Source organism: Ambystoma mexicanum, chromosome 7q (assembly GCF_040938575.1).
Source record: "Ambystoma mexicanum isolate Mex_15411 chromosome 7q, UKY_AmexF1_1, whole genome shotgun sequence".
NCBI lineage: Eukaryota > Metazoa > Chordata > Amphibia > Caudata > Ambystomatidae > Ambystoma > Ambystoma mexicanum.
Window position 1 is genome coordinate 1,136,971,779 of NC_090941.1, and position 13,894 is coordinate 1,136,985,672.

The window sequence follows — 13,894 nt, forward strand, 5'->3', positions numbered from 1 at the left end:
GGGAAAAATGTGGGAGGAGCTACTTAATGGTTTGGTGCCTTGAGGGCCTTTCAAGGGATAAAAAGGTGGGCCCTTCTCCACAGTGCCCATAGCAGGAACGGCCTCGGATGACAACAGTGATGCAGGCCAACTGGCTGAACATTGCAGTTTTGAATTTCAGATGTCTTGAAACCTCATAGAAATACAGCTTCATGGTTATAAGTGCTTACCTTTTGAGTTTGAAGTTCTGTGAAATAAACAACAACTATGGAAGTACATGGTATACTATTTAGGGATGGATTGCATTTGAGCATCAGGTGTTCACCTAACAGGAGTTCTTTCTATTTTTCTTTAGTTAGTAAGTGCTTCCATGTTAGGTGAGCAATTGTTGCAATATCCCCACTACAGAAAACCATCTCTCTATACTTTCAAAATCTTCACCAAGCAAGCTCAGAAAGAGCGGGAAAAATGTGGGAGGAGCTACTTAATGGTTTGGTGCCTTCAGGGCCTTTCAAGGGATAAAAAGGCGAGCACTTCTTCCACAGTGCCCATAACAGGAACAGCCTCAGACAAGAACAGGGATGCAGACCCATTGGCTGAACATTGCAGTTTTGAATTTCAGATGTCTTGAAACCTCATAGAAATACAGCTTCATGGTTATAAGTGCTTACCTTTTGAGGTTGAAGTTCTGTGAACTAAACAGCAACTTTGGAAGTGTATGTTATAATATTTAGGATGGATTGCATTTGAACATCAGGTGCTCACCTAACAGGAGTTCTTTCTATTTTTCTTTAGTTAGTAAGTGCTTCCATGTTAGGTGAGCAATTGTTGCAATATCCCCACTACAGAAAACCATCTCTCTATACTTTCAAAATCTTCACCAAGCAAGCTCAGAAAAGAGCGGGAAAAATGTGGGAGGAGCTACTTAATGGTTTGGTGCCTTGAGGGCCTTTCAAGGGATAAAAAGGTGGGCACTTCTTCCACAGTGCCCATAGCAGGAACGGCCTCGGATGAGAACAGTGATGCAGGCCAACTGGCTGAACATTGCAGTTTTGAATTTCAGATGTCTTGAAACCTCATAGAAATACAGCTTCAAGCTTGTAAGTGCTTACCTATTGAGGTTGAAGTTCTGTTAACTAAACAACAGCTCTGGAAGTGTATGTTATAATATTTAGAGAATAATTGCATTTGAGCATCAGGTGCTCACCTAACAGGAGTTCTTTCTATTTTTCTTTAGTTAGTAAGTGCTTCCATGTTAGGTGAGCAATTGTTGCAATATCCCCACTACATAAAACCATCTCTCTATACTTTCAAAATCTTCACCAATCAAGCTCAGAAAAGAGCGGGAAAAATGTGGGAGGAGCTACTTAATGTTTTGGTGCCTTCAGGGCCTTTCAAGGGATAAAAAGGCGAGCACTTCTTCCACAGTGCCCATAGCAGGAACGGCCTCGGATGAGAACAGTGATGCAGGCCAACTGGCTGAACATTGCAGTTTTGAATTTCAGATGTCTTGAAACCTCATAGAAATACAGCTTCAAGGTTGGCACCTGCGTTTTATATATGTGTAAGTGCTTCCCTTTTGAGGTTGAAGTTCTGTGAACTAAACAGCAATTTTGGAAGTGTATGTTATAATATTTAGGATGGATTGCATTTGAACATCAGGTGCTCACCTAACAGGAGTTATTTCTATTTTTCTTTAGTTAGTAAGTGCTTCCATGTTAGGTGAGCAATTGTTGCAATATCTCCACTACAGAAAACCATCTCTCTATACTTTCAAAATCTTCACCAAGGAAGCTCAGAAAAGAGCGGGAAAAATGTGGGAGGAGCTTCTTAATGGTTTGGTGCCTTCAGGGACTTTCAAGGGATAAAAAGGCTAGAACTTCTTCCACAGTGCCCATACCAGGAACAGCCTCAGACAAGAACAGGGATGCAGACCCTTTGGCTGAACATTGCAGTTTTGAATTTCAGATGTCTTGAAACCTCATAGAAATACAGCTTCAAGCTTGTAAGTGCTTACCTTTTGAGTTTGAAGTTCTGTGAAATAAACAACAACTCTGGAAGTACATGGTATAATATTTAGGGATGGATTACATTTGAGCATCAGGTGTTCACCTAACAGGAGTTCTTTCTATTTTTCTTTAGTTAGTAAGTGCTTCCATGTTAGGTGAGCAATTGTTGCAATATCCCCACTACAGAAAACCATCTCTCTATACTTTCAAAATCTTCACCAAGCAAGCTCAGAAAGAGCGGGAAAAATGTGGGAGGAGCTACTTAATGGTTTGGTGCCTTCAGGGCCTTTCAAGGGATAAAAAGGCGAGCACTTCTTCCACATTGCCAATAACAGGAACAGCCTCAGACAAGAACGGGGATGCAGACCCATTGGCTGAACATTGCAGTTTTGAATTTCAGATGTCTTGAAACCTCATAGAAATACAGCTTCATGGTTATAAGTGCTTACCTTTTGAGGTTGAAGTTGTGTGAACTAAACAGCAACTTTGGAAGTGTATGTTATAATATTTAGGATGGATTGCATTTGAACATCAGGTGCTCACCTAACAGGAGTTCTTTCTATTTTTCTTTAGTTAGTAAGTGCTTCCATGTTAGGTGAGCAATTGTTGCAATATCCCCACTACAGAAAACCATCTCTCTATACTTTCAAAATCTTCACCAAGCAAGCTCAGAAAAGAGCGGGAAAAATGTGGGAGGAGCTACTTAATGGTTTGGTGCCTTGAGGGCCTTTCAAGGGATAAGAAGGTGGGCACTTCTTCCACAGTGCCCATAGCAGGAACGGCCTCGGATGAGAACAGTGATGCAGGCCAACTGGCTGAACATTGCAGTTTTGAATTTCAGATGTCTTGAAACCTCATAGAAATACAGCTTCAAGCTTGTAAGTGCTTACCTATTGAGGTTGAAGTTCTGTTAACTAAACAACAGCTCTGGAAGTGTATGTTATAATATTTAGAGAATAATTGCATTTGAGCATCAGGTGCTCACCTAACAGGAGTTCTTTCTATTTTTCTTTAGTTAGTAAGTGCTTCCATGTTAGGTGAGCAATTGTTGCAATATCTCTACTACAGAAAACCATCTCTCTATACTTTCAAAATCTTCACCAAGCAAGCTCAGAAAAGAGCGGGACAAATGTGGGAGGAGCTACTTAATGGTTTGGTGCCTTGAGGGCCTTTCAAGGGATAAAAAGGTGGGCACTTCTTCCACAGTGCCCATAGCAGGAACGGCCTCGGATGAGAACAGTGATGCAGGCCAACTGGCTGAACATTGCAGTTTTGAATTTCAGATGTCTTGAAACCTCATAGAAATACAGCTTCAAGCTTGTAAGTGCTTACCTATTGAGGTTGAAGTTCTGTTAACTAAACAACAGCTCTGGAAGTGTATGTTATAATATTTAGAGAATAATTGCATTTGAGCATCAGGTGCTCACCTAACAGGAGTTCTTTCTATTTTTCTTTAGTTAGTAAGTGCTTCCATGTTAGGTGAGCAATTGTTGCAATATCTCCACTACAGAAAACCATCTCTCTATACTTTCAAAATCTTCACCAAGCAAGCTCAGAAAAGAGCGGGAAAAATGTGGGAGGAGCTACTTAATGGTTTGGTGCCTTCAGGGCCTTTCAAGGGATAAAAAGGTGGGCACTTCTTCCACAGTGCCCATAGCAGGAACGGCCTCGGATGAGAACAGTGATGCAGGCCAACTGGCTGAACATTGCAGTTTTGAATTTCAGATGTCTTGAAACCTCATAGAAATACAGCTTCAAGCTTGTAAGTGCTTACCTATTGAGGTTGAAGTTCTGTTAACTAAACAACAGCTCTGGAAGTGTATGTTATAATATTTAGAGAATAATTGCATTTGAGCATCAGGTGCTCACCTAACAGGAGTTCTTTCTATTTTTCTTTAGTTAGTAAGTGCTTCCATGTTAGGTGAGCAATTGTTGCAATATCTCCACTGCAGAAAACCATCCCTCTATACTTTCAAAATCTTCACCAAGCAAGCTCAGAAAAGAGCGGGAAAAATGTGGGAGGAGCTACTTAATGGTTTGGTGCCTTCAGGGCCTTTCAAGGGATAAAAAGGCGAGCACTTATTCCACAGTGCCCATACCAGAAACAGCCTCTGACAAGAACAGGGATGCAGACCCTTTGGCTGAACATTGCAGTTTTGAATTTCAGATGCCTTGAAACCTCATAGAAATAAAGCTTCAAGCTTGTAAGTGCTTACCTTTTGAGTTTGAAGTTCTGTGAAATAAACAACAACCCTGGAAGTACATGGTATAATATTTAGGAATGGATTGCATTTGAGCATCAGGTGTTCACCTAACAGGAGTTCTTTCTATTTTTCTTTAGTTAGTAAGTGCTTCCATGTTAGGTGAGCAATTGTTGCAATATCCCCACTACAGAAAACCATCTCTCTATACTTTCAAAATCTTCACCAAGCAACCTCAGAAAAGAGCGGGAAAAATGTGGGAGGAGCTACTTAATGGTCTGGTGCCTTGAGGGCCTTTCAAGGGATAAAAAGGTGGGCCCTTCTCCACAGTGCCCATAGCAGGAACGGCCTCGGATGACAACAGTGATGCAGGCCAACTGGCTGAACATTGCAGTTTTGAATTTCAGATGTCTTGAAACCTCATAGAAATACAGCTTCATGGTTATAAGTGCTTACCTTTTGAGTTTGAAGTTCTGTGAAATAAACAACAACTCTGGAAGTACATGGTATACTATTTAGGGATGGATTGCATTTGAGCATCAGGTGTTCACCTAACAGGAGTTCTTTCTATTTTTCTTTAGTTAGTAAGTGCTTCCATGTTAGGTGAGCAATTGTTGCAATATCCCCACTACAGAAAACCATCTCTCTATACTCTCAAAATCTTCACCAAGCAAGCTCAGAAAGAGCGGGGAAAATGTGGGAGGAGCTACTTAATGGTTTGGTGCCTTCAGGGCCTTTCAAGGGATAAAAAGGCGAGCACTTCTTCCACAGTGCCCATAACAGGAACAGCCTCAGACAAGAACAGGGATGCAGACCCATTGGCTGAACATTGCAGTTTTGAATTTCAGATGTCTTGAAACCTCATAGAAATACAGCTTCATGGTTATAAGTGCTTACCTTTTGAGGTTGAAGTTCTGTGAACTAAACAGCAACTTTGGAAGTGTATGTTATAATATTTAGGATGGATTGCATTTGAACATCAGGTGCTCACCTAACAGGAGTTATTTCTATTTTTCTTTAGTTAGTAAGTGCTTCCATGTTAGGTGAGCAATTGTTGCAATATCTCCACTACAGAAAACCATCTCTCTATACTTTCAAAATCTTCACCAAGCAAGCTCAGAAAAGAGCGGGAAAAATGTGGGAGGAGCTTCTTAATGGTTTGGTGCCTTCAGGGACTTTCAAGGGATAAAAAGGCTAGAACTTCTTCCACAGTGCCCATACCAGGAACAGCCTCAGACAAGAACAGGGATGCAGACCCTTTGGCTGAACATTGCAGTTTTGAATTTCAGATGTCTTGAAACCTCATAGAAATACAGCTTCAAGCTTGTAAGTGCTTACCTTTTGAGTTTGAAGTTCTGTGAAATAAACAACAACTCTGGAAGTACATGGTATAATATTTAGGGATGGATTACATTTGAGCATCAGGTGTTCACCTAACAGGAGTTCTTTCTATTTTTCTTTAGTTAGTAAGTGCTTCCATGTTAGGTGAGCAATTGTTGCAATATCCCCACTACAGAAAACCATCTCTCTATACTTTCAAAATCTTCACCAAGCAAGCTCAGAAAGAGCGGGAAAAATGTGGGAGGAGCTACTTAATGGTTTGGTGCCTTCAGGGCCTTTCAAGGGATAAAAAGGCGAGCACTTCTTCCACAGTGCCCATAACAGGAACAGCCTCAGACAAGAACAGGGATGCAGACCCATTGGCTGAACATTGCAGTTTTGAATTTCAGATGTCTTGAAACTTCATAGAAATACAGCTTCATGGTTATAAGTGCTTACCTTTTGAGGTTGAAGTTCTGTGAAATAAACAACAACTCTGGAAGTACATGGTATAATATTTAGGGATCGATTGCATTCGAGCATCAGGTGTTCACCTAACAGGAGTTCTTTCTATTTTTCTTTAGTTAGTAAGTGCTTCCATGTTAGGTGAGCAATTGTTGCAATATCCCCACTACAGAAAACCATCTCTCTATACTTTCAAAATCTTCACCAAGCAACCTCAGAAAAGTGCGGGAAAAATGTGGGAGGAGCTACTTAATGGTTTGGTGCCTTGAGGGCCTTTCAAGGGATAAAAAGGTGGGCCCTTCTCCACAGTGCCCATAGCAGGAACGGCCTCGGATGACAACAGTGATGCAGGCCAACTGGCTGAACATTGCAGTTTTGAATTTCAGATGTCTTGAAACCTCATAGAAATACAGCTTCATGGTTATAAGTGCTTACCTTTTGAGTTTGAAGTTCTGTGAAATAAACAACAACTATGGAAGTACATGGTATACTATTTAGGGATGGATTGCATTTGAGCATCAGGTGTTCACCTAACAGGAGTTCTTTCTATTTTTCTTTAGTTAGTAAGTGCTTCCATGTTAGGTGAGCAATTGTTGCAATATCCCCACTACAGAAAACCATCTCTCTATACTTTCAAAATCTTCACCAAGCAAGCTCAGAAAGAGCGGGAAAAATGTGGGAGGAGCTACTTAATGGTTTGGTGCCTTCAGGGCCTTTCAAGGGATAAAAAGGCGAGCACTTCTTCCACAGTGCCCATAACAGGAACAGCCTCAGACAAGAACAGGGATGCAGACCCATTGGCTGAACATTGCAGTTTTGAATTTCAGATGTCTTGAAACCTCATAGAAATACAGCTTCATGGTTATAAGTGCTTACCTTTTGAGGTTGAAGTTCTGTGAACTAAACAGCAACTTTGGAAGTGTATGTTATAATATTTAGGATGGATTGCATTTGAACATCAGGTGCTCACCTAACAGGAGTTCTTTCTATTTTTCTTTAGTTAGTAAGTGCTTCCATGTTAGGTGAGCAATTGTTGCAATATCCCCACTACAGAAAACCATCTCTCTATACTTTCAAAATCTTCACCAAGCAAGCTCAGAAAAGAGCGGGAAAAATGTGGGAGGAGCTACTTAATGGTTTGGTGCCTTGAGGGCCTTTCAAGGGATAAAAAGGTGGGCACTTCTTCCACAGTGCCCATAGCAGGAACGGCCTCGGATGAGAACAGTGATGCAGGCCAACTGGCTGAACATTGCAGTTTTGAATTTCAGATGTCTTGAAACCTCATAGAAATACAGCTTCAAGCTTGTAAGTGCTTACCTATTGAGGTTGAAGTTCTGTTAACTAAACAACAGCTCTGGAAGTGTATGTTATAATATTTAGAGAATAATTGCATTTGAGCATCAGGTGCTCACCTAACAGGAGTTCTTTCTATTTTTCTTTAGTTAGTAAGTGCTTCCATGTTAGGTGAGCAATTGTTGCAATATCCCCACTACAGAAAACCATCTCTCTATACTCTCAAAATCTTCACCAAGCAAGCTCAGAAAGAGCGGGAAAAATGTGGGAGGAGCTACTTAATGGTTTGGTGCCTTCAGGGCCTTTCAAGGGATAAAAAGGCGAGCACTTCTTCCACAGTGCCCATAACAGGAACAGCCTCAGACAAGAACAGGGATGCAGACCCATTGGCTGAACATTGCAGTTTTGAATTTCAGATGACTTGAAACCTCATAGAAATACAGCTTCATGGTTATAAGTGCTTACCTTTTGAGGTTGAAGTTCTGTGAACTAAACAGCAACTTTGGAAGTGTATGTTATAATATTTAGGATGGATTGCATTTGAACATCAGGTGCTCACCTAACAGGAGTTCTTTCTATTTTTCTTTAGTTAGTAAGTGCTTCCATGTTAGGTGAGCAATTGTTGCAATATCCCCACTACAGAAAACCATCTCTCTATACTTTCAAAATCTTCACCAAGCAAGCTCAGAAAAGAGCGGGAAAAATGTGGGAGGAGCTACTTAATGGTTTGGTGCCTTGAGGGCCTTTCAAGGGATAAAAAGGTGGGCACTTCTTCCACAGTGCCCATAGCAGGAACGGCCTCGGATGAGAACAGTGATGCAGGCCAACTGGCTGAACATTGCAGTTTTGAATTTCAGATGTCTTGAAACCTCATAGAAATACAGCTTCAAGCTTGTAAGTGCTTACCTATTGAGGTTGAAGTTCTGTTAACTAAACAACAGCTCTGGAAGTGTATGTTATAATATTTAGAGAATAATTGCATTTGAGCATCAGGTGCTCACCTAACAGGAGTTCTTTCTATTTTTCTTTAGTTAGTAAGTGCTTCCATGTTAGGTGAGCAATTGTTGCAATATCTCTACTACAGAAAACCATCTCTCTATACTTTGAAAATCTTCACCAAGCAAGCTCAGAAAAGAGCGGGACAAATGTGGGAGGAGCTACTTAATGGTTTGGTGCCTTGAGGGCCTTTCAAGGGATAAAAAGGTGGGCACTTCTTCCACAGTGCCCATAGCAGGAACGGCCTCGGATGAGAACAGTGATGCAGGCCAACTGGCTGAACATTGCAGTTTTGAATTTCAGATGTCTTGAAACCTCATAGAAATACAGCTTCAAGCTTGTAAGTGCTTACCTATTGAGGTTGAAGTTCTGTTAACTAAACAACAGCTCTGGAAGTGTATGTTATAATATTTAGAGAATAATTGCATTTGAGCATCAGGTGCTCACCTAACAGGAGTTCTTTCTATTTTTCTTTAGTTAGTAAGTGCTTCCATGTTAGGTGAGCAATTGTTGCAATATCTCCACTACAGAAAACCATCTCTCTATACTTTCAAAATCTTCACCAAGCAAGCTCAGAAAAGAGCGGGAAAAATGTGGGAGGAGCTACTTAATGGTTTGGTGCCTTCAGGGCCTTTCAAGGGATAAAAAGGCGAGCACTTCTTCCACAGTGCCCATAACAGTAACAGCCTCAGACAAGAACAGGGATGCAGACCCATTGGCTGAACATTGCAGTTTTGAATTTCAGATGTCTTGAAACCTCATAGAAATACAGCTTCATGGTTATAAGTGCTTACCTTTTGAGGTTGAAGTTCTGTGAACTAAACAGCAACTTTGGAAGTGTATGTTATAATATTTAGGATGGATTGCATTTGAACATCAGGTGCTCACCTAACAGGAGTTCTTTCTATTTTTCTTTAGTTAGTAAGTGCTTCCATGTTAGGTGAGCAATTGTTGCAATATCCCCACTACAGAAAACCATCTCTCTATACTTTCAAAATCTTCACCAAGCAAGCTCAGAAAAGAGCGGGAAAAATGTGGGAGGAGCTACTTAATGGTTTGGTGCCTTGAGGGCCTTTCAAGGGATAAAAAGGTGGGCACTTCTTCCACAGTGCCCATAGCAGGAACGGCCTCGGATGAGAACAGTGATGCAGGCCAACTGGCTGAACATTGCAGTTTTGAATTTCAGATGTCTTGAAACCTCATAGAAATACAGCTTCAAGCTTGTAAGTGTTTACCTATTGAGGTTGAAGTTCTGTTAACTAAACAACAGCTCTGGACGTGTATGTTATAATATTTAGGATGGATTGCATTTGAACATCAGGTGCTCACCTAACAGGAGTTCTTTCTATTTTTCTTTAGTTAGTAAGTGCTTCCATGTTAGGTGAGCAATTGTTGCAATATCTCTACTACAGAAAACCATCTCTCTATACTTTCAAAATCTTCACCAAGCAAGCTCAGAAAAGAGCGGGACAAATGTGGGAGGAGCTACTTAATGGTTTGGTGCCTTGAGGGCCTTTCAAGGGATAAAAAGGTGGGCACTTCTTCCACAGTGCCCATAGCAGGAACAGCCTCTGACAAGAACAGGGATGCAGACCCTTTGGCTGAACATTGCAGTTTTGAATTTCAGATGCCTTGAAACCTCATAGAAATACAGCTTCAAGCTTGTAAGTGCTTACCTTTTGAGTTTGAAGTTCTGTGAAATAAACAACAACTCTGGAAGTACATGGTATAATATTTAGGGATGGATTGCATTTGAGCATCAGGTGTTCACCTAACAGGAGTTCTTTCTATTTTTCTTTAGTTAGTAAGTGCTTCCATGTTAGGTGAGCAATTGTTGCAATATCCCCACTACAGAAAACCATCTCTCTATACTTTCAAAATCTTCACCAAGCAACCTCAGAAAAGTGCGGGAAAAATGTGGGAGGAGCTACTTAATGGTTTGGTGCCTTGAGGGCCTTTCAAGGGATAAAAAGGTGGGCCCTTCTCCACAGTGCCCATAGCAGGAACGGCCTCGGATGACAACAGTGATGCAGGCCAACTGGCTGAACATTGCAGTTTTGAATTTCAGATGTCTTGAAACCTCATAGAAATACAGCTTCATGGTTATAAGTGCTTACCTTTTGAGTTTGAAGTTCTGTGAAATAAACAACAACTATGGAAGTACATGGTATACTATTTAGGGATGGATTGCATTTGAGCATCAGGTGTTCACCTAACAGGAGTTCTTTCTATTTTTCTTTAGTTAGTAAGTGCTTCTATGTTAGGTGAGCAATTGTTGCACTATCCCCACTACAGAAAACCATCTCTCTATACTTTCAAAATCTTCACCAAGCAAGCTCGGAAAAGAGCGGGAAAAATATGGGAGGAGCTACTTAATGGTTTGGTGCCTTGAGGGCCTTTCAAGGGATAAAAAGGTGGGCACATCTTCCACAGTGCCCATACCAGAAACAGCCTCTGACAAGAACAGGGATGCAGACCCTTTGGCTGAACATTGCAGTTTTGAATTTCAGATGCCTTGAAACCTCATAGAAATACAGCTTCAAGCTTGTAAGTGCTTACCTTTTGAGTTTGAAGTTCTGTGAAATAAACAACAACTCTGTTAACTAAACAACAGCTCTGGAAGTGTATGTTATAATATTTAGAGAATAATTGCATTTGAGCATCAGGTGCTCACCTAACAGGAGTTCTTTCTATTTTTCTTTAGTTAGTAAGTGCTTCCATGTTAGGTGAGCAATTGTTGCAATATCCCCACTACAGAAAACCATCTCTCTATACTTTCAAAATCTTCACCAATGAAGCTCAGAAAAGAGCAGGAAAAATGTGGGAGGAGCTACTTAATGTTTTGGTGCCTTCAGGGCCTTTCAAGGGATAAAAATGCGAGCACTTCTTCCACAGTGCCCATAACAGGAACAGCCTCAGACAAGAACAGGGATGCAGACCCACTGGCTGAACATTGCAGTTTTGAATTTCAGATGTCTTGGAACCTCACAGAAATATAGCTTCAAGGTTGGCACCTGCGTTTTATATATGTGTAAGTGCTTCCCTTTTGAGGTTGAAGTTCTGTGAACTAAACAGCAATTTTGGAAGTGTATGTTATAATATTTAGGATGGATTGCATTTGAACATCAGGTGCTCACCTAACAGGAGTTATTTCTATTTTTCTTTAGTTAGTAAGTGCTTCCATGTTAGGTGAGCAATTGTTGCAATATCTCCACTACAGAAAACCATCTCTCTATACTTTCAAAATCTTCACCAAGCAAGCTCAGAAAAGAGCGGGAAAAATGTGGGAGGAGCTTCTTAATGGTTTGGTGCCTTCAGGGCCTTTCAAGGGATAAAAAGGCGAGCACTTCTTCCACAGTGCCCATAACAGGAACAGCCTCAGACAAGAACAGGGATGCAGACCCATTGGCTGAACATTGCAGTTTTGAATTTCAGATGTCTTGAAACCTCATAGAAATACAGCTTCAAGCTTGTAAGTGCTTACCTTTTGAGTTTGAAGTTCTGTGAAATAAACAACAACTCTGGAAGTACATGGTATAATAATTAGGGATGGATTACATTTGAGCATCAGGTGTTCACCTAACAGGAGTTCTTTCTATTTTTCTTTAGTTAGTAAGTGCTTCCATGTTAGGTGAGCAATTGTTGCAATATCCCCACTACAGAAAACCATCTCTCTATACTTTCAAAATCTTCACCAGGCAAGCTCAGAAAGAGCGGGAAAAATGTGGGAGGAGCTACTTAATGGTTTGGTGCCTTCAGGGCCTTTCAAGGGATAAAAAAGCAAGCACTTCTTCCACAGTGCCCATAACAGGAACAGCCTCAGACAAGAACAGGGATGCAGACCCATTGGCTGAACATTGCAGTTTTGAATTTCAGATGTCTTGAAACCTCATAGAAATACAGCTTCATGGTTATAAGTGCTTACCTTTTGAGGTTGAAGTTCTGTGAACTAAACAGCAACTTTGGAAGTGTATGTTATAATATTTAGGATGGATTGCATTTGAACATCAGGTGCTCACCTAACAGGAGTTCTTTCTATTTTTATTTAGTTAGTAAGTGCTTCCATGTTAGGTGAGCAATTGTTGCAATATCCCCACTACAGAAAACCATCTCTCTATACTTTCAAAATCTTCACCAAGCAAGCTCAGAAAAGAGCGGGAAAAATGTGGGAGGAGCTACTTAATGGTTTGGTGCCTTGAGGGCCTTTCAAGGGATAAAAAGGTGGGCACTTCTTCCACAGTGCCCATAGCAGGAACGGCCTCGGATGAGAACAGTGATGCAGGCCAACTGGCTGAACATTGCAGTTTTGAATTTCAGATGTCTTGAAACCTCATAGAAATACAGCTTCAAGCTTGTAAGTGCTTACCTATTGAGGTTGAAGTTCTGTTAACTAAACAACAGCTCTGGAAGTGTATGTTATAATATTTAGAGAATAATTGCATTTGAGCATCAGGTGCTCACCTAACAGGAGTTCTTTCTATAGTTCTTTAGTTAGTAAGTGCTGCCATGTTAGGTGAGCAATTGTTGCAAAATCTCCACTACAGAAATCCATCTCTCTATACTTTCAGAATCTTCACCAAGCAAGCTCAGAAAAGAGCGGGAAAAATGTGGGAGGAGCTACTTAATGGTTTGGTGCCTTGAGGGTCTTTCAAGGGATAAAAAGGTGGGCACTTCTTCCACAGTGCCCATAGCAGGAATGGCCTTGTATCAGAACAGTGATGCAGGCCCACTGGCTGAACATTGCAGTTTTGAATTTCAGATGTCTTGAAACCTCACAGAAATACAGCTTCAAGGTTGTAAGTGCTTACCTATTGAGGTTGAAGTTCTGTGAACTAAACAACTCTTGAAGTGTATGTTATAATATTTAGAGAATAATTACATTTGAGCATCAGGTGCTCACCTAACAGGAGTTCTTTCTATAGTTCTTTAGTTAGTAAGTGCTGCCATGTTAGGTGAGCAATTGTTGCAAAATCTCCACTACAGAAATCCATCTCTCTATACTTTCAGAATCTTCACCAAGCAAGCTCAGAAAAGAGCGGGAAAAATGTGGGAGGAGCTACTTAATGGTTTGGTGCCTTGAGGGCCTTTCAAGGGATAAAAAGGTGGGCACTTCTTCCACAGTGCCCATAGCAGGAACGGCCTCAGATGAGAACAGTGATGCAGGCCCACTGGCTGAACATTGCAGTTTTGAATTTCAGATGTCTTGGAACCTCACAGAAATACAGCTTCAAGGTTGGCACCTGCGTTTTATATATTTGTAAGTGCTTCCCTTTTGAGGTTGAAGCTCTGTGAAAAAAACAAAAAGTCTGCAAGTGTATGTTATAATATTTAGGGATGGTTTGCATTTGAGCATCAGGTGTTCACCTAACAGGAGTTCTTTCTATTGTTCTTTAGTTAGTAAGTGCTTCCATGTTAGGTGAGCAATTGTTGCAATATCTCCACTACAGAAAATCATCTCTCTATACTTTCAAAATCTTCACCAAGCAAGCTCAGAAAAGAGCAGGAAAAATGTGGGAGGAGCTACATAATGGTTTGGTGCCTTGAGTGCCTTTGAAGGGATAAAAAGGTGGGCACTTCTTCCACAGTGCCCATAGCAGGAACGGCCTCAGATGAGAACAGTGATGCAGGCCC